The sequence below is a fragment of the Nomascus leucogenys genome, chromosome 1a, assembly GCF_006542625.1.
Source record: "Nomascus leucogenys isolate Asia chromosome 1a, Asia_NLE_v1, whole genome shotgun sequence".
NCBI lineage: Eukaryota > Metazoa > Chordata > Mammalia > Primates > Hylobatidae > Nomascus > Nomascus leucogenys.
The window spans coordinates 79,144,935-79,172,666 of record NC_044381.1 but is presented as its reverse complement, the minus strand read 5'-3'; the positions used below and the strand labels follow the sequence as shown (position 1 = coordinate 79,172,666).

Sequence of the window (27,732 nt, the reverse complement as noted above, 5' to 3'; positions counted from 1 at the left end):
TTCCTTGACTAAGTGACACTATTAAGCTTCTGAGACTTTGCAAGTGTCATTTCCTGTGCCAGGAATGCCCTATTTACCTTGTCTGCCATACCAACACCCTTCAAGATTTGGTCATTCTATCAGCCTCACCTCTGGCAATCTCCTCTGAATCCTTTTCCTAGCTCCTATCCCCTGTAGCCTGGAACCTCTCCTTTTGTTCTCAGTATGTCTCTACCATATTCTATCTGTTGACATCTCCCCACTAAACCATAAACACTGTGAGAATAGGAACTATCTTTATATTGCCAGTGTTTAGCACAATGCTTAGCCTAAGGAATAGGTGACAAATGAATGAATCTCTATTAGGATCCTGTTAGGTGAAAGGGGGATTTTTCTGTTTCCCCAGAAGGCATTCTGGGTACTCTATATTCAAGGTCGAGAGAACTACAGGCTGCCAGGGCAGCCACATTCCACCAGTGGGGCTTGATAATAGAAGCTTATTGAACAGAACCCGTATAACAGGATCACCCCAATATTTCACCACCCCAGTACAGAAGCAGGTAACTGGGTGGAGAAAGCTAGTCTTTGAAATTTAGAGTTTGGGAAAAGAGAAATCTCTCCTCTCCTGACCTTCCCATGAGATGATAAACCCACAATAAAGCCAAGAGAGGCTATGAGAATCATCACTTGAGTTTTAAGGGACCTGAAAGACAGGAATACTGAAATATTCAATCATTCTGTGCTTGAATCTTTGCCAAACCACCAGGCATGTCACAAGCTTGGGACTGTTATATGGTATGGGTCTCTTCCCTAAATTCCTGCTCCCTGAGATCCTGAAAGTTACAGAAGCCAAATCACTTCCTAGCAACAGACCTCAGATATGATAGCCATGAAGAGTAGATGAGATGGGGAGCTCACAGTGGTACAAAGAAGAGTGCATGTCAGAGGGATGTGGTGTGATGCTGCTGCCCATGAATACCCACATGATGCCACAGACCCTCAGGGAACCACTAGTGCCCAGGGAAGCCGGCCCCACCTGTCCACATCAAAACAAGAGCTTGAACACTGGCTGGTCATGACCACAAAGGAGAGTACAGAAACCACACCATGCTGTCTCTCCAGCCAGCCCAACCTCAGAGTAAAAGCAGACGGAAGGTGGGGGGTGAGGGGAGTGTGAACAAGGGTAGTAATGAAAATCTAGTCTGAAATGGGGAAGGGAGGGTAGCTTTGAACTAAATATGAAATTTCAGTTTTTAAATAAATAGAATAAGCCTTAAAAAAAAACTGAATGAAACTTTTTTGGTAACCATGCCCCAAAAGGTATGGAATCAGACTTTGATGTTCTTAAGGATCAGTAAGGTACAGTTGAGGTTAGTTGTTGGGAGTAAAAGATTATTTTGTGTTTATGTCATAATAATTTGAGACTCCTCAACAACAACAACAAAAAGCTATACAGAGAAGAAAGGAAGGTGGAAGGCAGGGAAGGAAGGAAGGAAAGGAAGGAAAAAGAGACGATAGGTCACACTCAGATAATCCACAGAGATAGCTTCTACAAAGTACAATGTATTAATATATCTTGGATGTTGTTGTATTAATATATCTTGGATGTTGTTATATCTTTTACATTTCATCATTATATCTTATAAATTTGTGATTTAATAGAATCCAAAATATAAAATGCTAGCTCCAAAAATTCTGTCTCTAAAAAAAAAAAACAGAATTTTCACAGATGTGTGCTCTCTAACTGTAGATTAAGAGATGAGTCTCCAAAACACAAGACCCTTGTGCTTTTTGTGCTTTTTTTTTTTTTTTTGAAACTGAGTCTCACTCTTGTCACCCAGGCTGGAGTACAGTGGCGCGATCTCTGCTCACTGAAACTTCTGCCTCCTGGGTTCAAGCAATTCTCCTGCCTCAGCCTCCTGAGTAGCTGAGATTACTGGTGCCCCCCACCATGCCAGGCTAATTTTTATATTTTTAGTAGAGACAGAGTTTCACCGTGTTAGGTGGGTTGGTATTGAACTCCTGACCTCAGGTGATCTGCCTGCCTCGGCCTCCCAAAGTGCTGGGATTACAGGCATCAGCCACCACACCCGGCTGCTCTTTATGATCTGATTTAAAAGATCTGAGTTTTCTGCTGCAACTGAGATAGTCATGAGTAAAACCCATCTTCACTACAACAGGGCAAAATGAGAAATGTTAAATTGTTTTAAAGAACTGTTGCATGGCTGTTATTTCCCCTAACACAGGATTTCTGAGATTGGAAATTGCCAAGTAGCTTTGTGATCCTGCTTATAAACACCCCAGCCCTGGCACACGCACACTTCCATCCCCCAATCTCACTTCAGAGGGTCTCTTCCTTTCAAAATACAGTCGTGACCCCAACGATGAAACAGACAGAGGCAATATAAAATATATAAAATAGACACAGACTTCAGAATCCACAAGCTGGCTCCAGCAAACAGCTACCACGTGTAATTGTTCAGTTAAATTGACAGATCATTTAAAAAGTTCTCCTAAGGAGATACTAATGATATTCAATGATTCTTCCTCCTTTGAGGTGCCACGAGCTCTTTATAAAAATCAATTATTTGGCCAGGAGCAGTGGCTCACACCTGTAATCCCCACTCTTTAGGAAGTTGAAGCAGGAGAATTTCTTGAGGCCAGGAATTCAACACCAGCCTGGGCAACATAGTAAGACCCTGTCTCTACCAAATAAAAAGTTGAAAATAAAATTAAGAAATTAAAAAATCAACTCTACACAGGTTTGAATAAACAGATCCCAGAAATAGTGAACACAAGAGTTATCTTTTTTTGCCCAGTTATTCCTCTGACAGTAAGCCCTATATACCTGAGTTTCTCAGTTAAAGACAATTCCTTCCTTCCTTCCTTCCTTCCTTTTCTTTCTTTCTTTCTTTCTTTCTTTCTTTCTTTCTTTCTTTCTTTCTTTCCTTCTTCTTCCTTTCTTCCTTTTTTCTCTCTCTCTCTCTCTCTTCTCTCTCTCTCTCTCTCTCTCTTTCTTTCTTTCTTTCCCCTCTGTGGCCCTGGCTGCATGTCATCTACTCGGCTCGCTGCGGCCCCGCACCACGGACTGCCTGGGACTGCCAGCGCTCGCCAGCCTGCTTTTCCTCCTTTGGCTGCAGGCGCGGGTTCGCCATGTTGGCCACGCTGCTCTCCGGCTCCTGACCCCGAGTGCTCTGCCCGCCTCGGCCTCCCGAAGTGCTGGGACTGCGGGCGGAGTCTCCCCCACTCGGTGCTCCGTGTGGCGCGGGCTGCAGTGCGGTGGCGTGGTCTTGGCTCGCGGCAGCCTCCGCCTCCCAGCCGCCTGCCTTGGCCTACCAGGGTGCTGGGATTGCAGCCCCTGCCCGGCCGCCGCCCCGTCTGGGAAGTGAGGAGCGCCTCTGCCTGGCCACCCATCGTCTGGGAAGTGAGGAGCGCCTCTGCCCAGCCACCCATCGTCTGGGAAGTGAGGAGCGCCTCTGCCCGGCCGCCCGTCTGGGAAGAAGTGAGGAGCGCCTCTGCCCGGCCACCCATCGTCTGGGAAGTGAGGAGCACCTCTGCCCGGCCACCCATCGTCTGGGAAGTGAGGAGCGCCTCTGCCCGGCCACCCATCGTCTGGGAAGTGAGGAGCGCCTCTGCCCGGCCGCCCCGTCCAGGAAGAAGTGAGGAGCGCCTCTGCCCGGCCGCCCCGTCCAGGAAGAAGTGAGGAGCGCCTCTGCCCGGCCGCCCCGTCTGGGAAGTGAGGAGCACCTCTGCCCGGCCACCCATCGTCTGGGAAGTGAGGAGCGCCTCTGCCCGGCCGCCTTATCTGGGAAGTGAGGAGCGCCTCTGCCCGGCCGCCCCGTCTGGGAAGAAGTGAGGAGCGCCTCTGCCCGGCCGCCTCATCTGGGAAGAGAGGAGCGCCTCTGCCCGGCCGCCCCGTCCGGGAAGAAGTGAGGAGCGCCTCTGCCCAGCCACCCCGTCTGGGAAGTGAGGAGCGCCTCTGCCCGGCCACCCCGTCTGGGAAGTGAGGAGCGCCTCTGCCCGGCCGCCCCGTCTGGGAAGTGAGGAGCGCCTCTGCCCGGCCACCCATCGTCTGGGAAGTGAGGAGCGCCTCTGCCCAGCCGCCCCGTCTGGGAAGTGAGGAGCGCCTCTGCCCGGCCACCCATCGTCTGGGAAGTGAGGAGCGCCTCTGCCCGGCCACCCATCGTCTGGGAAGTGAGGAGCGCCTCTGCCCGGCCACCCATCGTCTGGGAAGTGAGGAGCACCTCTGCCCGGCCACCCATCGTCTGGGGAGTGAGGAGCGCCTCTGCCCAGCCGCCCCGTCTGGGAAGAAGTGAGGAGCGTCTCTGCCCGGCTGCCCCGTCCGGGAAGAAATGAGCAACGCGTCTACCCGGTCGCCCCGTCTGGGAAGTGAGGAGCACCTCTGCCCGGCCACCCATCGTCTGGGAAGTGAGGAGCACCTCTGCCCGGCCACCCATCGTCTGGGAAGTGAGGAGCGCCTCTGCCCGGCCACCCATCGTCTGGGAAGTGAGGAGCGCCTCTGCCCGGCCACCCCGTCTGGGAAGTGAGGAGCGCCTCTGCCCGGCCGCCCCGTCCAGGAAGAAGTGAGGAGCGCCTCTGCCCGGCCGCCCCGTCCAGGAAGAAGTGAGGAGCGCCTCTGCCCGGCCGCCCCGTCTGGGAAGTGAGGAGCACCTCTGCCCGGCCACCCATCGTCTGGGAAGTGAGGAGCGCCTCTGCCCGGCCGCCTCATCTGGGAAGTGAGGAGCGCCTCTGCCCGGCCGCCCCGTCTGGGAAGAAGTGAGGAGCGCCTCTGCCCGGCCGCCTCATCTGGGAAGAGAGGAGCGCCTCTGCCCGGCCGCCCCGTCCGGGAAGAAGTGAGGAGCGCCTCTGCCCGGCCACCCCGTCTGGGAAGTGAGGAGCGCCTCTGCCCGGCCACCCCGTCTGGGAAGTGAGGAGCGCCTCTGCCCGGCCACCCCGTCTGGGAAGTGAGGAGCGCCTCTGCCCGGCCACCCATCGTCTGGGAAGTGAGGAGCGCCTCTGCCCGGCCACCCATCGTCTGGGAAGTGAGGAGCGCCTCTGCCCGGCCACCCATCGTCTGGGAAGTGAGGAGCACCTCTGCCCGGCCACCCATCGTCTGGGGAGTGAGGAGCGCCTCTGCCCAGCCGCCCCGTCTGGGAAGAAGTGAGGAGCGTCTCTGCCCGGCTGCCCCGTCCGGGAAGAAATGAGCAACGCGTCTACCCGGTCGCCCCGTCTGGGAAGTGAGGAGCACCTCTGCCTGGCCGCCCCGTCTGGGAAGAAATGAGGAGCGTCTCTGCCTGGCCGCCCCATCTGGGAAGTGAGGAGCACCTCTGCCTGGCCGCCCCGTCTGGGAAGAAATGAGGAGCACCTCTGCCCGGCCGCCCCATCTGGGAAGAAGTGAGGAGCGTCTCTGCCTGGCCGCCCGGTCTGGGATGTGGGGAGCGCCTCTGCCCGACCGCCCCGTCTGGGAGGTATATCACGGAGGCCAGAAGCAATCTGGGGGCTGGACGTGGTGGCTCACGCCTGTGGTCCCCGCACTCTGGGGGGCCGAGGCGGGTTGATCACTTCGGGCTAGGAGTTCGAGACCAGTCTGGCCAACATGGCGAAGCATATGAAAAACGCAACAGACAAACCAACCAACCAACTCAGTGACAACAGGGCAGGTCTATCCTGGAGTCATACTCTAATTTTTTCTCTTTTCCTCCCTTTCTAATCCTTTATCTCACTTTCTTTTTCTTCCTCTTCCTTCTCCTTCTTCGTGAAATAGAGGATTGAGTTATTATCACTGATCCATATAAAGTCCCTCTCTCATTTATTTTGATTCCCACTCCCCATTTCTATTCCCCGTCTTCCCATGTGCAGCCTTCCTGGTATGTTTGATATGCATCTTTTTGTTTGTATGTATTTTTAGAAAATGTTTATTGTTTTTGTGTGCAAAAAAAATTAATTAAAAAAAATATATCAGAAAAAAAAAAAACTGGATTGAGTTCTTCACAGGTGCAGGTAGTTGAGAATGGAAAGCAAAAGCGTAGATGCCCTCTTCTCTTTGTGCCGCTATGACCAGGTGGACATACTAGTGGGGTCTTCTACGTTAGTCTCCAGTGTAATAAGTGTGTGTAATGAGATAATAACCACTTCGGGGCCTCGTGCGGTGGCTCACTCCTGTAATCCCAGCACTTTGGGAGGCCGAGGTGGGCGGATCACCTGAGGTCTGGAGTTCGAGACCAGCCTGGCTAACATGGAGAAACTCCGTCTCTACTAAAAATACAAAATTAGCCTGGCGTGGTGGCGCATGCCTGTAATCCCAGCTACTCCAGAGGCTGAGGCAGGAGAATGGTTAGAACCTAGGAGGCGGAGGTTGCTGTGAGCCGAGATCGCTCCATTGCACTCCAGCCTGGGCAACAAGAACGAAACCCCATCTCAAAAGATAAAAAAACCAAAAAACCACAGTGGCCTGTTTCCGCCCGGTTTCGAACTGGGGACCTTTCGCGTGTTAGGCGAACGTGATAACCACTACACTACAGAAACCTATATGTTGTTGCAGTGCCATAATATTGTCTGCTAGCAACTACTCTCCGGGTACGTTCAACAAGTGTTCTCTAGCTGAAAAAGGAGAGTCCCCACAACCCTCAAGAGCATGAAAAAAGCTGGCTCATCCAGGATTTGAACAAGAAGAAATTTAGTTGAAATGGAAAAAATAAAATAAAAAAAGACAATTCTTTAAGTATCAAAAACCTGGGGATTAGAAAGATACCTTACTAATGCATATATAAATTCTTTCAAAATTGTTCTTTTAAACTGCTATACTGAGCCAAGCAGTGTGCTATGGGAGCTCATGGTGCCAGACAGAAAGCATCTTTTTTTTTTTTTTTTTTTTTTTTTTTTTTGAGATGGAGTCTCACTCTGTCGCCCAGGCTGGAGTGCAGTGCCGCAATCTCGGTTCACTGCAACCTCCACCCTCTGGCTTCAAGCGATTCTTCTTCCCCAGCCTCCCGAGTAGCTGGGACTACAGGCATGCACCACCACACCCGGCTAGTAGAGAGGGGGTTTCACCATATTGGCCAGGCTAGTCTCAAACTCCTGACCTCGTGATCTGCCTGCCTCGGCTTCCCAAAGTGCTGGGATTACAGGCATGAGCCACGAAACCCGGCCAAATCTGTTATTTTTCTAGGAGTTCCTGAGAAAAGATAGCCCAGTGCAAGGCCTGACACAAAGCTGGTACTCAATATATGCTGTTGAATAAATATTAGAGGAAAATGGCTAGAACATGTTGAGATAATGATGAGAAAGAGGTCTGTACGAAGTGCTGCAGAGTGCCTGATCGGAACTAATCCACGGGGGTGAGCATGTAGTCAGGGAAGGCTTCTGGGCAGAACGTTCTAGACAGGGCTCTTTGAGTTACAACATCTGTGCTCTTTCTTTTCTTGGAAACACCCTATTTCTCTATATACTGAACTCTTACTCATCATTCAACACCCAGATAAAGTCTCCACACCTCCATGGATGAAGCCAGCCCCAACCATCACACTCTCCCCCTCTAAACCCTTGATGCCTTCTGGAGCATTTTCTTCCCACCCATGTGTATGTGCACATTTCCAATCTATGTTCTTATCACATGTTTTAGCTTGTATTTTGTTGAAACACGCATAAAGCACTTAATATGTGCCAGGAAATGTCCTGATTTCTTTACAAACTCACCTTATTTAATCATCATAGCAGCCCAATGTATAGTTTTGCTGTTACCCCCATTTTATAGCTAGGGAAGCTGAGGCCCAGACACCTAGACTACTCAGTCTTTTGCAATAACAAACAAGCTCCTTAACAGTAGAAAATGCGTTGTCTCCATCTTTATAACCTCAGCTTGTCGTGTTTAACTTGGCACGTTGTAGGCTTTCAATTTAATAAACAAAATTATGGATATATTGTTAAATAAAGGAGGTTTGGCAGAGGCCTCCATCCAAATCAAAGACTCTATTCACTTTAACAGATACTTAATTGAATTTCCTTTTATATAATCTTCTTCCTCCTCTTAACAACTAAAATAGTTAGTAAACTATTGCTCTTGCTTGGGGGAAAAAAAACCACAGAATTAATAGTGACTCTTAAGCCTTGTTCTCAAGCCAAGTAAAGTTCATCAAGATCTGGTAAACCCATTTACTTCAGAAAGACAAATTTCACATCATTGCCAAAAGAAAAAAAGGAGACGCTTGTAAATTTTCTGTGCAAAATCTCAGTTCAAAACTGTGTCAGCTTGATGTTTAATGTGCTATTAAAGAACAGAAAACATGTCCAGAGTTAAACATGCTGAAAATGAGATCACCCTGTCCTTATGGCCAATGCTATCCATCTCAGAGGACTACACAGAAAGGCTGAGAGCACAGTGAACAAGTGGCTGCTTGTGAACTAACCTTCCTCATCCACCTTGAAACCAAGCATTTGGAGGATTGAGATCTGTTCAAATTGTGAAAAGAAACATATTGCATAAAAAGCAACAGAGAACAGAAAGATGCATGAAAATATATGAACAGTGTGCACTGTCTGAACAGAGAGTCAAACTTCATTCGGTACAACCTGACTGGCCTGTAGGTCTTTCAGTGTCCTGAAATTTCCACCTCATTGCTTATTTTTAAGTACCAGTAAGTAGGCCTAGCCTAGAGAATAGAGGCACCCTGATTTTGTAAACTGCCGGAAGGATACCACCTCTCTTTTAATAGTTATAACCTTATTCATTTGGGGCAAATCCCCATTTAAAATGCCAGCACCCTGTGAGGAAGCAAAGCTTAAGTCATTATCAGTTAACACTTGGTTTGTTTGATAATTCCCTATTTGAGATCAGTTTATCCACAGGGAATAATAAGAAAATGATCCAGACTGGTACAAGGAGAAGGGAGACGAGTCCTAGGAGGCAGAAAAAGATGACTTCTGTAAGGGTGAGGGAGACCCAAAGGACACATGATGTGCTTTAGTTTTTTCACACTGGCTGTGTCACTGCACATCTGCAGGTGTATCCAGGACACTGGAAACAATAAGCAATTTTGACTCAGGAAAGGGTTTTAGGGAGAGAGAAGTGCTTCTTTACCAGTCAATGTCTATTTCAAAAAAATGAGTTGGATGAGTGGGGTCAAAGCCTACCAGGCCAGCACCTGACATCCCTGGGAAATAATGAAGCAGGGGGAAGACACGATGTTCTGCTCTCAGGCTGATCAGCAGCACATGGTTAGACAGAGCTCGGGGCTGAAATTACTCACAACTGGGAAGCGACTTGGTGTTCTATCCTTCCCTGCAAGAAGACAAGCTGCATATCACACTTCCTGCACAACCTGACTGGAAAATAATTGTTTCACAAATTGTACGAATACTGTCATTGCGATGCTGTGGCTGCTTTTCCTGCTCACACAGTCAGGTTCTGGAGACAATAAATGGAAAAGATCTGCATTCCCATCATATTCTAACCATCCAACTGGCAGACCAAAGTCACCTAATCACCAGAACTTTCAAAATAACCAAGCGTGGGTTTGGGTTCCAGCACCCAAGAGGTGCAAAAGACTTTCAGCTGGGCTGAAAAGGAAGAGAAGCTGCGAGAGCACTATTTGGGGATCCAGGACACAGATGGGGCATAGTGGAGGGAATAAATGGACTCATAGCCCCTCTATCTGCACAGAGACCTAGATCCAGGGCCGCCCTGAACTGTCATACAAGTTGTGCCCTGCACAAGAGCACCCAGTCCATGTGGACAGTAGTGGGAACTCTACTACTATCTGCAAGCCAGGCAACTACCTGGGCAGGACTAAGTGGGCTTCCCAAAGTGGGTGCCTTTTTTTTTGTTTTTTACAGTTGGCCTGCCAAACAGATGCAGCTTTATCTTAGTAGGTACAACACCACCTTATACATAAGCAAAGGTCATGCTAAGTCCAGTTCAACTGGATATGAGCAGAAGCTAAATAGAGGACTGTGGGGTAACTGGAACTCCCCCCACTATTGTACCACAATTCCTGCACCCTGCCCTCCTACAGACCTCACTCAACTTGGGAGCTCTGTTTTGGATTCACAACAAAGGGATCATTGTCTCGGGAAGATCAGAGGGGCCTGGAGTTCTTGTCAATATCCTATGAGCACGGATGTTTATTTAAGTAGCTCCAGAGAGTCTAGGCACAGATGAGAAAACACATGCAACGTTTCCAAGGAGCAAGGAAAGAGAAGGAGGAGCAGAAGTGGTGTGGATACTTGCAGACATCTGCTCAGCAATAAAGGGGGATGAGTGGGAGCTTAAGTGACAAGAGCTGAGTGATAGGACCATATCTGAAAAGTCCAAGTTCCTTCTCCACATGTCCTAAATGGAGAAGTCAAAGCGAAGAAGTTCAACCTGTGTGTTGAACAATGGGAGGTGAGTACTAAAGACCATTTCTGCCTAATTCCCAGGTTTTTCCAGGCCAGCTGCAACCTCCCCTTATGTACTTGTGATCTCTGTGTCCATGGTTGGGCTCTTGGTCTCCCATCTTTTCTAAGAACCAGAACTTCCTTGCCTAGGGATTTCTTCATTAGCTCATTTGTTCATCCTCTCATGAGTTCAGGCTACCCTCACTCATGTGGTAGGGGAGGTATACCAAGAGACCCCTTGTGGCCTCTCCTCGTTGCTAAATGCAACCCCTAAGGTCCCAGCTGGCTTGCAGACGACACAGAGTAGTCTAGCTTGTCATAAACTCCCTTCACTGTGGATGGATCTCACTCTTTGGTCCTGTGAGCTAGCTCCATAGGAATGAAGGTGTTTTTATGGTGTAATGCATCTGGGGTTCTGAAAGTTAAGAGCATCCTTTTCCAGCCTCAGGCATTAGCCAGCTTGCCTGTGAATTTTGCATTTTAAGCACCTCAGATCTCAGCTTGATTAAGAGCATCACTGCTCCTGGAGCAATCTGGTGACAGAAAATCAGACAAGCAAAACACACACACACACACACACACACACACACACACACACACACAAAGAGAGAGAGAGAGAGAATATGCATGTGAGCCCATGTGAGTTCCATTCCTTCAAGTGAGCACTTAAGGAAGAGCTGCTACTGCCTAGCAGGGCACAAGCACTACTAGGACATGGGGCAAAACAAGAAAGAGTGCCAGGAGTCCTGAAGCCACAGCCTTGTCAGAGACCAGACACACACAGTTGGGCAATGGAAGGGCAGCTTTATGACACCTTATCACCAAGCATCCAGTGGCCAATCTGCACAAGTGAAGAGAGGGACATACAGTAAAGGGGATGTCCCCATGGTGGTGGGCCCAGCAGGACAGCTGCCCCTAAAAATAAGTGGAAGTTTACTTTGAGGATTAAACGTGGCAATATCTAAAAAGTGTTGAGTGCAGACCTCGCACATTCAATAATTACTAGCTACTACAGTTATTCAGGCCTGTTTTGAGCTGAATTCTGTCCTCCCAAAATTCATATGTTGAAGTCTTAACCCCCAGTGCCTAATAATGTGACTATCTTTGGAGACAGGGCCTTTACAAAAGGTAATTAAGGGTTGGCCCTAATCCAATGTGACTGGTGTCCTTCTAAGAAGAGGAGATTGGGATACAAGTGCACACAGAGGAAAGCCCACATGAAGTCACAGAGAGAAGATGGCCATCTGCAAGCTAAGCAGAGAGGCCTCAGAAGAAACCAATGCTGCCAACACCTTGATCTTGGAGGCCTAAGCCCCAGAACTGTAAGAAGATGCATTTCTGTTGTTTATGTCACCCTGTCCATGGTACTTTCTTATGGCAGCACCAGCAAAGGAATAGAGTGTACTCAGCTTCATCCCGTTGAGCTCCAGGACCTCAAAAGGAGAAGACCGTGCTTGTCTCTGGCAAGAACTTTGCCATGCTGCTGCTGCTGGGGGAGGTGTGGGTGCAAAGGTGACTCAGCCCCTTTTACTTTAGAAAAGCTAAGCCCACCAGTGAAAAAGGTTAAGCTGAGCCACAACCAACCACACCTTCTCTCGGACAGCTGACCCTGGAGCACTTAGGTACAGACCTGGGCTGAAGTTACTGCTTGGGAATCATAACACTGCTTTCTCTCTCCTGTATTATAGCCCAGGCCTGGGTATGCATGCAGAATTCACTTTTTTCAGCTAACAAAATGACATTTTACTTAACAAGAACTAATGCTGGCTCATCTGGAGCTATATGATAGGAGGAGGAAGAGGAGCTCATGTTTTATTGCAGGATAGCAAGGGAGGGAATGAAGGTGGGCACTGCAGCCAGCCCACCCAGATCTGATACCCAGCCTTGCCATTCTCTAATCATGTGACTTTAAGTCAACTATTAACCTCATTTTTCCAATTAGAAACAACTGCGCATCCTGTTAGGGTTTCGTAAGTATTAAATGAGCCCATCTATGTAAAAGACCTCACATAATTTTTCTCTACATGTCATCCCTATCATTGCTGGCTAGTATTATCAACATCACCACATTATAAAGTAGATGCTATGATTATCCTCACTTTACAGCTTAGAAAACTGAGTCACTGAACCCAAAGTTACCCAGCTTATAAATGGCGCGGCCTGGGAATTGAACCCAGAGCCCATGAAGTGCACTGAGCTATACTGTCTCATAAGCACTGCACTTTACAACAAGGGTGAAAGGGTTCTAGTATCAACATAATATTTATTACATGATATCTCTCCAGGTCCTCGACCTCTGCAGAGTTCTATACAGTATTTTATTTCCTAGTGTCAAATCTTTCTATGTAACCCAAGCCATTTCCCTAAGTGTTCAGCCTCTTGGCCCACAGGGTCCTTTGTCTCCTTAAGAGTCTGCATGTTCAAGTGCAAATTCCTAGTGTCCCTTCCTAAACCTATAAAATCAGAGAGCCCAGGCATCTGCATTTTAAACATCCCCCACCCCGTTCCACACACACACAATCATCCTCCCCATCATCTTCCCCCTGCATAATTCTCATGTACCCCTAAGTTTGCAACCACGGCTGTTGATTACATCTACCCAATTTTGTCTTCGTACATATTCTTAATAGGGACCTGACATGTTCCTAGGATATTCCAGAACATTGAATTAAAAACCATTTTCCAAAAGGAGAAAAGAACAGTCCTGCTTTACTTGTCTGTTACAAATAATGCAGTCTCACTCACATAAAGGCACTGAATTCGTGGAAGGTGCAGGGTGAAGAGAAATCTCCTAGCTACCATTTATCCAGATGTTTTCAATAGGAAAGAAAACATTAACTTTATAATTATCCCCACATCTCCAGGTCTGCAGTGGTTCTTTTAATCACTTGTTTTAGATGAAAAAGTTAACCCTTTCCAATTCTACTAATAATAGTTCTCAGAGAGAAGCAGAAAAGACTTATCCTTGACATAACAGGGGCTGTCCTGGTGGTCTGCAATATGGTGGTCAACTTTTCAAAGTAAATACACCTACCAGATACAAATTCCTCCTTCCTCCTTCATTGGGATGCCACCGCAAAGATAGTTTTGACTATTCCAAACAAAAATGTGCTGCCTAAATAACACAAACAGTATAAACACTCACTGACCCATTAACTACCTGATTTCATGACCTCCCACTAAAGCTCACAATTCAACCATGCAGCTGAATTCTGGGACATTCAGTGACCATGAGGGAATGGTCCTGTTGTAATAACAACACAGCAAAAAGTAATAAGAACTAGTATTTGTTGAGCACTTAATTCCCAAGCACTGTGCTCAGTGCTTTTCATAATTAACTGCTACAGCAAAAGGAACCAGGAAGAAGGGAAAACCTGCTTGCCTTTGAAAAATGACAAAACATTCACAACAAATTTGTTCTGGTAAAATGTATGGTATGCAATTTGCCAGTTGCCATGGCCCGTCCCCTTGGTGCCCAGTAAGCTGTTTCTGGCCCCCTACTAGCTTGCATGTGACATCCCTCCAGCTGCCCTGCCAGATGTTCTTTGCTGGTCAACTGGCAGATACATGAGCGGATAATATCTCCAGTCTGCGGGAAGCCCTCTGTGGGGTTTTCTTCCAACACAGCACTTACAGGATTTTAGTCGGAGGTTGGGGCATACGGAGAGGGTAGTGGAATTACTTTACATTGAAAATGAGAAGCAATATGTGCAGCTGGCCAACCCCATTTAAACACCGGCTCCTTGGTGAGCAGTGGTCTGAGTTTGCAGCATTTGGGTTGTTTTTCCCTTGAGCTATTAGAATGTTCATTAGCTGAAGTAAAAATCTGCAAGTAAGCTGCTAACAAAAACAGAGAATTTGCTTCTCTACAAGCCTGATTGTGGAACATTTTTGGCTTATTATGTTATTTAACCATCTAAAGAAACTAATTGTTTTGGCTCATTTGTTGAAATTTATAACACTTGGATCCTTTTCTTTGCTTGCAGAGCAGACCAGAACATTTTGGCATTGAAGAACGTGTGGTTGATCTATGAAGTATAGTATTTTTAATATTCATTTTGAATGCAGTGGAAACCTTATTCAGAAGATTATTAGTTTATATCTGAATATCCTTTAAATTAGAATCTGTAAGATATTACATAAGCAGAGGTATCTCTATACATAGAGGAAACATTGAACTCATTGGATCAAGAACATACTTTGCCCCAGAAATAGATTCTTCATAGATAATATCATCATCATATTAGTCCATTTTCATGCTGCTGATAAAGGCATACCTGAGACTGGGCAATTTACAAAGAAATAAGTTTAATGGAGAACTCACAGTTCCACGTGGCTGGGGAAGCTTCACAATCATGGCGGAAGGCAAGGAGGAGCAAGTCATATCTTACGTGGATGCTGGCAGGCTAAAGAGAGAGCTTGCATTGGGAAACTCCCCCTTAGAGAACTATCAGATCTCACGAGACCCATTCATTATCACAAAAACAGCATGGGAAAGACTTGTCCCCATGATTCAATTACTTCCCACTGGGTCCCTCCTACAACACATGGGAATTATGGGAGCTACAAGAGGAGATTAGGGTGGAGACATAGCCAAACGATATTATTCCACCCCTGGCCCCTCCCAAATCTCATGTCCTCACATTTCAAAACCAATCATGCCTTCACAACAGTCCCCCACAGTCTTAACTCATCTCAGCATTAACTCAAAAGTCCACAGTCCAATGTCTCATCTGAGATAAGGCAAGTCCCTTCTGCCTGTGAGCCTGTAAAATTAAAGGCAAGTTAGTTACTTCCTACCTACAATGAGGGTACAGGCATTGGGTAAATACAGCCATTCCACATAGGAAAAACTGGCCAAAACAAAGGGGCAACAGGCCCCTTGCAAGTTTGAAATCCAATGGGGCAGTCAATCTTAAAGCTCCAAAATGATGTCTTTGACTCCATGTCTCACATCCAGGTCATACTGATGCAAGAGGTGGGTTCCTACAGCCTTGGGCAGCTCCTTCCCTGTGGCTTTGCAGGGTATAGTCCCACTCCTGGCTGTTTTCATGGGCTGTCGTTGAGTGTCCCTGGCTTTTCCAGGTGCACAGTGCAAGCTGTCAGTCGATCTACCATTCTGGGATCTGGAGGACGGTGGCCCTCTTCTCACAACTCCACTAGGTGGTGCCCCAGTAGGGACTCTGTGTGGGGGCTTTGACCCCACATTTCCCTTCCATACTGCACTAGCAGAGGTTCTCCATGTGGGCCCTGCCCCTGCAGTAAACTTCTGCTTGGGCCTCCAGGCCTTTCCATACATCTTCGGAAATCTAGGTGGAAGTTCCCAAACCTCAATTCTTGATTTCTATGCACCCAGAGGCTCAACACCACGTGGAAGATGCCAAGGCTTCAGGCTTTGCACCCTCTGAAGCAACAGCGTGAACTGTACCCTGACCCCTTTTAGTCATGGCTGGAGTGGCTGGGACGCAGGGCACCAAGTCCCTAGACTGCACACAGCAGAGGGACCCTGGTCCCCGCCTACAAAACCATTTTTCCCTCCTAAACCTCTGGGCCTGTGATGAAGGGGTTGGCATGAAGACCTCTGACATGCCCCAGAGACATTTTCCCAATTGTCTTGGGGATTAATATTCAAGCTCATTACTTAATGCAAATTTCTGCAGCTGGCTTGAATTTCTCCTCAGAAAATGGGATTTTTTTTTTCTATTTTTTTTCTGTCACATTATCAGGTTGCAAATTTTCCAACTTTCATGCTCTGCTTCTTTTACAAAACTTAATGCCTTTAACAGCACCCAAGTCACCTCTTGAATCCTTTGCTGCTTAGAAATTTCTTCTGCCAGATACCCTAAATCATCTCTCTCAAGTTCCAAGTTCAACAAATCTCTAGGGCAGAGGCAAAATGTTGCCAGTCTGTTTGCTAAAACATAACAAGATTCACCTTTGCTCCAGTTCCCAACAAGTTCCTCATTTCCATCTGAGACCACCTCAGCCTGGACTTCATTGTCCATGTTACTACCCGCATTTTGGACAAAGCCATTCAACAAGTCTCTAGGAAGTTCCAAACTTCCCTACATTTTCCTGTTTTATTTTGAGCCCTCCAAACTGTTCCAACCCCTGCTATTACCCAGTTCCAAAGTCACTTTCACATTTTCTGATACCTTTACAGTAACGCCCCACTCTACTGGTACCAATTTACTGTATTAGTCCATTTTCATGCTGCTGATAAAGACATATCTGAGACTGGGTGATTTACAAAGAAAAGAGGACTAATGGAGAACTCACAGTTCCACAGGGCTGGGGAAGCCTCACAATCATGGCAGAAGGCAAGGAGAAGGAAGTCACTTCTTACGTGGATGGCAGCAGGCAAAGAGAGAGCTTGCACAGGGAAACTCCCCCTTATAGAACCATCAGATCTCATGAAACATATTCACTATCACAAGAACAGTACAGGAAATATCTGCCCCCATGATTCAATTACCTCCCACCAGGTCCCTCCCACAACATTTAGGAATTCAAGGTGAGATCTGGGTGGGGACACAGTGAAACCATATCAGTCATCATAAATAATGATGAGAAAAGAAGGAGGGAAAGAGGGAGAGAGAAAGGGAGGGAGGGAGGAAGGAAAAAAGGAAGTTAGTTCTCGTCCCTCAGACTTGAGTTCAAATTAAATTTTGCTATTATCAACAAAGAGTTTCATTTTTCTTATCTGTAAAATGGTCACTACTTCACAATATTGTTGAAATAATTAAGTATGCTAATGTATATAAGGCTTCTGGTCCATAATACATATCTAATGAAATTAGCTGTTACCAGGTATAATACAGGACACCAGGCATATTAGTTTCCTATTGCTGTTGTAACAAATTACTATAAACTTAGTGGCTTAAAACAATACAAATTTATTATCTTATAGTTCTGAAGGTTAGAAGTCCAAAATGGAACTTAAGGACTGTATGCTTTCTGAAAAGTCTAGGGGAGAATGTTTCCTTGTCATTTCTAGCTGCCAGAGGCCATCTCATAGTCCTTGATTCCTGGGTCCTTCCTCCATCTTTAAAGCCAGCAGCATGGCATCTTCTCTTCTCTCTCTGACCTCTGCCTCCATCCTTTCATCTTCTTTGTTATAAGGACTCTTATGATTATATGGGTCCAGGTGGATAATCTAAAATAATCTCATTTCAAGATACTTAATTTAGATACATCTGCCAGGTCCCTTCTGCCATGTAAGGCAAAATATTCATCGACTGGCGTCTGAGACATGGACTACTTTAAGAGCCATTGTTCAGCTTACTACAGTTTATTCTCTGGTCCCTAAAGATTCACATCCATTCTACATGCAAAATACATTCCCCCAATGCCAACATTCCCATAAGTCTCAGGCCACTACAGTATCAATCCAGTTCAAAAACCTCATCTAAATTCACTGACCAAGAAGTTCTAAATCTCATCCCTTAAATAATATATGGGTGAAACTCTTGGTATGATCAATTGGGGCAAAAAATATCTCCATTTGTGACCTGTAAAACTAGAAAACAAGTAATGTGATCCCAAAATACAATGATGGGACAAACATAGGAAAATAGTTACAGTAATTTCCATTTAAAGGGGGAGATGGGGTGGGGATAGAAGGAAGAAAAGAATCACTCATCCTAAGCAATATTGAGATCAAACTGGAAAAAAATTTATTAGGTTTAGAAGTCTAGGAATAATCCTCTGAGTCTTACACTTCTGCCTTCCTGGTCCACAGCTCCATTCTCTGGACATAAAACAGCCCTTTTGGCATAGTTTTGTCACCTGGTCATCCTTCCTTTTTCACAAAAGGCAGAACATCTTTACAAGTGAGTAATTTATAAGCCTGTTTCCTGCATGTAGAATTTTTGAAGCCTGACAGCCTTCTTTCATTTCTTCCTCTCTATCAGTTTTAGCCCAAACTGGCAGTGTTTCTGATGGTATAACATCCTCAAGAATGGTGTGGGTTTTCCATGTATGTTCCAAGGACTTACTCCATTAGACAAGATGCTCCTTCAAAGATCCTTCCTGGATAATCTCATCTCTATTTTTCACTTCTCCTGACATGGTTTAGGGGACCAATGAAATATAAGACATAATGTGATTGAATTCTTGGACCTTTGATCCTTACAAGGAGCTAGCGAAAAGTTGTCCAGCCATAATCTTGGCTTTCTCTCCAGAGCACAACTTACTGACCACAAATCTCCTGATTGTAGCATTTTTTTCCATCTGGATAGGCTGAGAAATTCCCAAGTACCCAAGTCCTAGTTCTTTTTCTGCTTAGAGGACTTTCTCCAATCTGTCTCTTTTCTGTCACATTTCACTACAAGAAAGCAAGAAGATACCAAGCTAAACCTTCAACGCTTTGCTGATATTACATCAGCTAAACATCCACAAGTTCATAACCATGAGCTCTTCTTTCCATATAACAGTAGAATACAATTCAGCTGAGCTTTCTTCACTAAATCACAAGAATCTCCTTTACTCTCATCTCCATCAACAGCCAGTTAAATTTGAATTTCATATAAACAATAAAGACTACTTTATATAGATATGTCTCAAATATTGCCTGGGACATGCTTAAACTGAAATATAATTTTCCATTTACCTGAAATTCAAGTTTAACTGGCATCCTGAATTTTTATTTGCTAAATCTGATGTCAGTGAGGTGCCATGGATGATTCTGAGAGAACAGAATACAGAATAGAGAAATGATGAAGATGGGGAAGAAAAGCAGAAATTCACAATATAAGACTATGTATGGGATGGAAGACTTCTTCAAGGAGCCACAACAGGAAGCCCTGAATTCCAGGTAGGCAACGCTAAATATTCAGAGAAGGTGGAATGTGGGGCAGAGGGATTAATCCTGAAACAGCCACAGGCATTGAGGAAGAGCATGCTTCATCTCATTACATTTCTAGAAGAGCAAAGTTTTTTTCATTTTTCTCTGGACTTCCTGTGGGTATGTATACACATACACACAAACACACGCACACAAGATCTATGTGCATGGAAGCACCATGATGATTTTGGTCATACTTATTAATAAAATCTTTTTCCTCAGTGGCAACCTATTGGGGGAACCCACCCCCAATATTTCAACGTAGGTTCTTTCTATTTTCCATAAGTGTTGGACGGCTGAAAAATAGAGACCCTGTTTTCTGTTGTTTAAGATGTTTATCAAGACAAGACTCTGGTATTAAGATCACATGTTATCATCATTGCTACTATTATTTTTCTAACACCATTACAGTGCATTTATGGGAGAGAAGAACCACCATACTTTTGTATCATTAAATAATGTTACGAGTAGCAATCAGGAACAAGGAAAAGATTCAGCTTCCGCTGACTCAGATCCAGTGAAAATGTTGGGAGAATCCAGAGGCAGATGTGAAGGTACCAAAGGAGGACATAGAGATCCTGAGACAAAAGATTTTAAAAGAGCTGTAGCAATTTAACCTTCAGAATGAAAAAAAAAAGTGAACAGTGTTACTCAAACGCATGAAGGATAATCATTATACAGCTGCCTCTCATCTCCATTAAATCCAGAAAATTTACTCTGGATATACATTCTTATTCCTGATAAAGTATTAGACATAATCCTAGGAGACTAATTTTCTGGTGGGGATCGTCTAAAACAGGAACTTCACATCTATCTGGAATAATGTGGGAACATTCTGGCCTATATATTTTTCTGGAAATAAATGAGCCTGAGAATTCTATTAAAATAACATCTACACTATAATGTTAAATAATTATCATTTAGAAAAAATGATTTCTTGTATGTAGTTTATTTTTCCGTATCCATCCCACATCTCTTCTCTAGACTTATTCTTAGTAATTTAACTATCTCATACCTACTAATTTTATTTATTTGTTTTACCCTTCTTTATTCTGCTTAGAAGTTTGGAGGTAAGATTCTTTTTAATGTCTTTTCCTTTAATGGCTGAAAAAGTACATATTAAATGTAAACATTTTAGAAAACAAAGACAACTCAAAAGAAGATCGAAACTGCCCATAATCTCAATTAAAACATTCTGGCACATGTTATCCAGACTTTTCTGAAAACATGTGGGACAGGAAAAAAAAATAGTATATTTAGTATTCACAATCTCTCAATGCCTGTGACCAGCCCATGGAGGTTTTTTTTCTCTTTGCTCACTCTGTTTCTTGACTTTTGTCATGCAGAATTAGGCAGTTGAGATTATGAAGGAGTAGAAAGAGTTGAGTGATTTACGCTGGAAACAGCAAAACTTACTCTCCAGGAAGATCAAAGGAGGAGGATGTAAATGAGGAGGGGGAAAGAGTGAGAAAGACCAGAGCCATTCCAGTGGAAATTAAGGATGAGTCCTGGGGAAAGAGAGGGAATAATTGGGTAGCTTTCATTCTCCAATGACTAAGACATTGGGGCAATGGGAACCAGAAGAGAAACTTTAAGTAGATTAGATGTGTGTTATGAAAAAAATCCCCTCTAATGTTTTCCAAGAGAGCACATACACAAAAAAAGTGATTTACATTCATTCTTTTTGAGATTTTTCTCAGGTTTTTTGTTGTTATTTCTGAAGATGACCTTATGCCAAGGTTGACTTCAAGGGAACAGCAAACTATCCTAGCTATATGGTGTGCATAAATTTTGCCCAATTTTAATTATATTGCATATGCCTTTGTATAACCATCTTGATTCTTAGCAAAATGTTCATTAATGGTAATTAACTGTAATCAGTACACAGTCATTTTTAATTAACATACTATAACTGTACATCTAGGTTGATTATGTGTTCAATACCCTAAATAATACCTTGCTGAACATCTTTATGTATCAAGATTATTCTTTCTTTAAAATATTTCTTAAGAGACAGGGTCTCAGAATTCAAATTATTGGATCATTTTCAATAAAAATAAAGTAAACTTAAAAGGAAAATGGTTTATATTGATCATTTTTCAATAAAAATAGGGGGAAATTTTTAAAGGAGAATTATTGGGCCAAAGCGTATAAACGTTTTAATACTCTTGAGTCATGCTAACAAAGTGCTTTCCAAAAAGATATCAATTCTATTCTATTAGCACTTGGACCATCAGTGGATGAAGTTGCACGTTTTACTATATTTTCTCCAGTATTAAACATTCTCATGTTCAAAGAAATAATTATTTGTACATTCACTGAAGAGCCCTGGGGTTCAGATAATACCTTAAAAATTGACCCAAAAGCTTCAAATCATTCCTTGACCTTCTCGATGTCCCTGAAGGCCCATTTCAGTCAGATACTAATTAAATGGCAGCCAGGACTTTGAGTTGAAGAAATTGTTGTTTTCGTTTTTCAGAAGAAAGAGACAAATTACACGAATTACAGGAAAACAAGATCAAGTGAGGAAATTTGTTTTCAAAGGAACCTCTTCCACAGGAGTCATGAGTTTTATCTTATTCTCCCAATCTGCCTTCAACTTTGGTACCAGAGCCTCTGTGGTCAGAGTGATGGCAGAGGACAAGTGTGTAAGATCTGCCCTCATCAGTGGAGGGTGACATTCTGCACAACAGCCAATCCGAGGGAGGAAAGCAGTCAAGTCAGTTTTACAGAGATTTTCAGTACCAATTAGCAACTCTTAAAAAGATGTTTCTCGTAAATTCAGAATACCAGAACCATTTTTTCTGAGCTGTTCAAATTTCTTCTGACTTGGATGAGGGGATGTACGCACAGTAATGTTAAATGCTTGACACTATTCAAAAGAAACAACAAAGATTGGAAGTACACATTTTAGATCATTTAAATCTCTAAATTCACATCACCATCATACCCTTTCTGTAAGTTTATACATAGAATCTATCAAAGACGTAGGAGGGTCCAATCCTCAGGCTGTCATATGATTAGCACTTCAAGGAAGATTATATCTTGTCTGGGCAGCAGACTGTAAGAGATGATGCTCTGTTAGTTCTTCCTCTCTGAGCATCAGAATAATGGCTGCACATGTCAGTGGATCCCTTAAATTAAAGTTAACGATCCTGGCATGGTTACCCATTTGCTAGGCTTTATATTAGCAGAAAAATGTTCTGCAAATGACTCATTTTACCCTGCAGAATATACCACACAGATTTTTCTAAACCATGAAGTTATTAATTCACCCATACAATGTAAGGCTGGTTGTGAAATTAGCCTGGGCCCTTGCTTACCAGAGAGTTGGTGAAATCTTTCACCTGCTATGTCTCAGAATTATCTGAACCCAGACCCCATCTGAATGTTTTTTGCTCACCCTGGTTGTATTTGTATCTTCTGGGTCCCTGCTTCCCCATTATGACCTGAGTTGAAAAGGACTGTTGCTTAAATCAGGAAACAACTAATTTGATGATCCCAGTTTAGAGGTTGATTTACTAATTGGTGGCACTGATATCTGGGTTAATATATCACCTATGATAATTAGCGTCTAGCCCTATGAAAGCATGCTAAACATTTACAAACTTTTTCAGAGAATAAAAATAGTAATAATCATATTGATAATACATGCCATTTATTAAATTCCTGGTTTTTTGCCATAGATTACAATCATCCAACAAATTGTTGTCATTCATTCATTCACTTATTCAACAAATATTAACTGGACTCCAGCGTGTCTCAGACACCTAAGACCCAGGCTGAAAGGTGACTGTAACGTAGACCTTGATGAAGAGAATGGAGTATGCTATAAGAGATGCCCCTGCAAGTGTCAGACAAAGCTGGAGGAGACAGGATAAATAATACGGGGAGGTCACAGGGGTCTTCCTTGAGGAGGCAGCATCTGAGCTGCTAGAGGCAGAGTGGCTAGAAGCCAATTGCAGAAGTCTAAGCGCTCAATGACTGTAAAGGAACAAAGACATTGGCAATGTGAACGAAGAATTCATGATGAACACATTGGATTTATGGAATAAAAAGGGTAAAGGACTCTTAGCCTAGGAGGTGAATGGCAGTGCTAGCATCCAAATTTGCTCCAAGCAAATTTGGGGTGAAAGATGAGGAGTTCATCCTCATTTCATATATATAAAGAAACTAAAGCTCAAAATGTGCAAACATCCAACCCAAGGTCACACTAGTGGTTAATGGCCAAACTGGAATTCAAATATATTTTGGCTACCTCTAAATTTAGGCTCTTTCATTTATCTAACCTACTTTGTTAGTCTCCTTCTAGGAAAACTCACTGATAGCAGTTTGATTTCATTGGAGACAGTAAGAGGTATTTACTAAAAGCAAAGCTAGCTTATTTTTTGTCCCTGTGCTCACCAGAAAAGGTACCAAATCTAAAGCTATTTTTCTCCTCCCCACCACTCCTCACCCCTTTGGTCTTATTTTTTCTATTAGATTCCCTACAGAACAATAAGCCCTGAAAAGGAAAGGCATTTGATGACCCTCACACAGCTCAGCAAAATTATCATTATCTGCAAACTACATATTTGCATGTCTATATTGCCCAGTTTTAAAGGCCTGATGAAATTGCTTTTCTGTTGTTGCTGTCATGGTATCCAAAAGTAGATGCAGGTTGTAAAGTCAGCAAGGGGCAAAACACACTTTGCTGACAGTAGAACTCACTCATTAATCTTAGCTATTGAGTGAAAGACAATTTAGGTTTTAAGTCATCAACTTTCCATAAGGTTGGAATTACCAAATGAAAGAAAAGGTACCCCTTTTTTGTTTTAGAAAAATTGTTACAACCCTTTATGCTTTACTGGCAGATGGTAAGCCACAGACTTTGAACTACTCCAAGTTTCCTATACTGAATTTCAAGTATAAATATAAGCTGAAAAAAGTATTCAAAATTATAAACTTTGTGTCATTCAACCAAAATCTATTTGGGTTAATTCAGCCAAAATCTATTTGGGTTAAAATTATAAAATTTGTCTTATTCAACCAACATCTATCCAGGTTAATTAAACCTTATTAAAATTAAGGGAAAGTATTTCCTGATGTCTGAAAGAACCACATGGAACTTCATAATGTTACTACCTAAAAGTTTTTAAGAATATTTTGAAGTCACTATGTCAATCTTGTAATCCTTTCCATTAAATAGAAAAAGTACCAGTATCAGGAATCTTCAGCATTTAACATAAATATTTGATAGTCCAATTTAAAGAACTACCAACATCCCATCCATCAACATGCCAAATGGAAGAACGGAGTAATCTGCTAGAGTCTAACACCTAGTTATACAGAAATAAATGATGCTCTTCACTCCTATACATTTCACCAGTTTCTTATGTAAACACAGTGCAAAGATTAGTAAATATTTTTATTTACCTAATTTATTGATATTAATTACTACAAATTGTTCAGTGAAAATGTACTATCAAAAATGCCCTAAGGAGAATTACAAAATATTTCATTTACTTAGAAACTGACTTTTGCCTCCAGAAAGCTTTGAATATTTAACAAAAGCACAACTTTCTAACAAAACCCCAAAATTGCAGAATACCATTTTCTAATTTATTCAGCTCTAAAGTGGTCAAAAAGTCAGTCCTATAGTCTGAGGAGAGGTCATGGGATGAAAGACCACAAAACACAGCTATCAGACTTAAATGTGAAAATGTTACTTGTTCTGTAAATACCCATGCCATATGAAATAATTTCTGCTTGTTGGTACATTCAACCAAATATTTGCTGAGCATATACTTCCTTTACTAAGTATATCTAGTTCTTCGAAAAATACTGAGTAGTGTTTTTTTTTGTGCGTGTTTTTTTGTTTTTGTTTTTGAGACAGTGTTTCGCTCTTGTTACCCAGACTGGAATACAACGGCATGACTTCGGCTTACCGCAACCTCTGCCTCTCAGGTTCGAGTGATTCTCCTGCCTCAGCCTCCTGAGTAGCTGGAATTATAGGTGACTACCACCATGCCTGGCTAATTTTTGTATTTTTAGTACAGACAGCATTTCACCACATTGGCCATGCTGGTCTCGAACTCCTGACCTCGGGTGATCCTCTCGCCTTGACCTCCCAAAGTGCTGGGATTACAGGCATGAACCACCGCTGGCCAAGAATTATGATTTCTAAGCCAATTTGGGATATTTTGCCTAATCCCTGTCTTCATTTCTAATATTCATATAAGACAATGAACATTAACTAGCCGCAGTAATGCGGATTGAGCAAGTTGTTTCAAGGAAATGAAAGATGAGCATTCTCAAGGAGTTGTTTTGTGAAGAAAAGAAAATCGTAGTAGGAATATAGAGGAAGTACTATAGTACCGTTCGGACAGCTTCAAGTTTCTTATATGTGGTTAAGGAAAATAATATCAACTGGTTTGAGGTAAAGATAAAAGAAAGTAGAGGACTGAAAATAGTTCCAATAGTGGGACTTCTCTTTTCTCAGATTCACACAGTGCCATGGCACAGAGCATGGCATAATTCATGGAAGAACTGAGATTTGAGGGATTTGAACTGAGCATTGGAGGATATCCAGGACTTAGACATGTAAGGAAGTGAGAAGAAAAAAAAAAGTCATTTGTCAATGCTGGGCCCTTGAATGTGGGAGTTGAGTAGGGGGAGAGGTAACATCAGCAAGCCCTAGCTTCCAGAGGAGATGAGACCTCCAAGGATGGAGACTGATAGAAATAAAAACTATGAATGGCAGATCGTGCCAGGTCTGCAAAGCCCATTATAAACCCTGGGTTTGCTCCTGAAGGTCTATTCAACATCTTCTGGTGGGGCAGCGGGGGGCAGGGGTGGATAAGGAGGGGGATGCTAAAATACATAATGGCATGTTTTTCACAGGAAAGCTGTCAATCCGGCAGCTTAACTGCAAGCTAAGCTGGCAAGTCCCTAGAATTAGTGTTTATAAATTTCTGGTCCCTGGGATTGGTAACAGGGAAGCATGTGATTGCTTCATCCTTTGTGCACAAACTTTTCCCATCAGAAATCACAATCACTCAAAATAACCCAGATACTATGGGAGACGTGCTCCTCAATAAATAGATTTCATGCTAAAATACTCTCAGAGAAAGAAAGAGGCTTTGAGTGACAGTTGCTTCTTGCGGTAACTGATTGGCTGGGACCCAATGTCTAAGCTTACTTCCAGTGAGCTCCAAAGCTGAGTCAACCAAATGTTAAAAGTGATGAAGAAGGTGCTGCGAACAAGGTTAGTAATAGTATGTTACATTTTTACCTCACTTCTAAACTGCAACTAAGGATGAAACCATTATGTGCAACCTACTATTAACACCATGTTTCTTTAAGTATTTGGGCAGGAATATTGACTACCTATTAGTTCTGCATCAGCAAATTGAAGAGAGTGAAAATGTAAGGAATCTTGCTCAGTGTGCAGCTAAACTAAGAGATGTAAGGGAGAAAGCTTATCAATTAGCTTAACATACTGAAATGACAAAAAGTGCAAGCCCCAATATAATGCCTGAAAGCAATGGTAGGAGCTGAAGTAAGCTGACCACTACGGGCAATTTTGATTCTGCTAGCTAAGCATCAAACAGCCCCAAACTTGCTAGAATGCTGACTTCTAGTCATGGAATGACTGCCAATAATGCTCATGTATAAAGTGCAGACTGACATGGGGAAGAACAAATCAAGATGACCCATCTAAATATTCTCTCAATAATAGGAGAACTAGTGGGGTTAGCTGACTCTTCACCTTGAGCCCTACTGACGGGTGCCATCTTGGACTTGAAGATTACCACTCCAGAGCCATCTAAGTCATTATTCCTGGATGTCCTTTATAAAAGGATGGTTTTACTAAAATACAAATATTTACAGATGACAAAAAAGGTGTTTCTTACCAAGTTGTATGATAAAAGGAATGAAACAGTGTCAGACTGTTTTGTGACTGATTTAACAGGGCTACAAAAGCAAACCATACCCTGTATTTGGAGGTAAGGTATTCTCCATGAAGTAGAAATGCATGTTCACTCAGGAAATTATCTTGAAGAATGAATAAAGGAAACCAGTTAGGCAAGAGACCTGAGATTGGGTTTGAATAGGGTAGTAATTATAATTTGGAAAGCCACAGTATAAGAGAGGGAGTCATTGTGAAAGACAACTACACACAAAAGAGCTTCTGTCTCAGTGGAGCATGCTGACCTAGTATGCAGTAGGGCAGCAAAACAGAGAGGCCAGAGAAGCTTACCCAAAGGAGCATGTTTCCATAAGCCTGCATGAAAAAGTACTCAAGTAAATGCTCAGAAATAACAGAGGCATATAGACCAATGAAATAGAATTGAGAGTCCAGAAATAAACCATATGTGTATGTATATATATATATGTGTGTGTGTGTGTGTGTGTGTGTGTGTGTGTGCGTGTGTGTACGTGTGCGTGTGTGTGTGTGTGTATAGTCAAATGATTTTTACAGGGTTGCCAGAACCATCCAATGGGGAAAAAATAGACTCCTAAATGAAGGTTCTGGGACATTTGTATTTGCA

The 27,732-nt window shown here is 43.4% G+C and overlaps 1 non-coding gene across 1 annotated transcript; it reads right to left on the bottom strand.

Annotated features, from left to right (window-relative positions):
- Nucleotides 1-6,431: 6,431 nt before the first annotated feature.
- On the bottom strand, nucleotides 6,432-6,504 carry TRNAV-AAC. Its single transcript has one exon. It is a non-coding gene; the product is annotated as a tRNA-Val (tRNA).
- Between the last annotated feature and the right edge of the window lie 21,228 nt (nucleotides 6,505-27,732).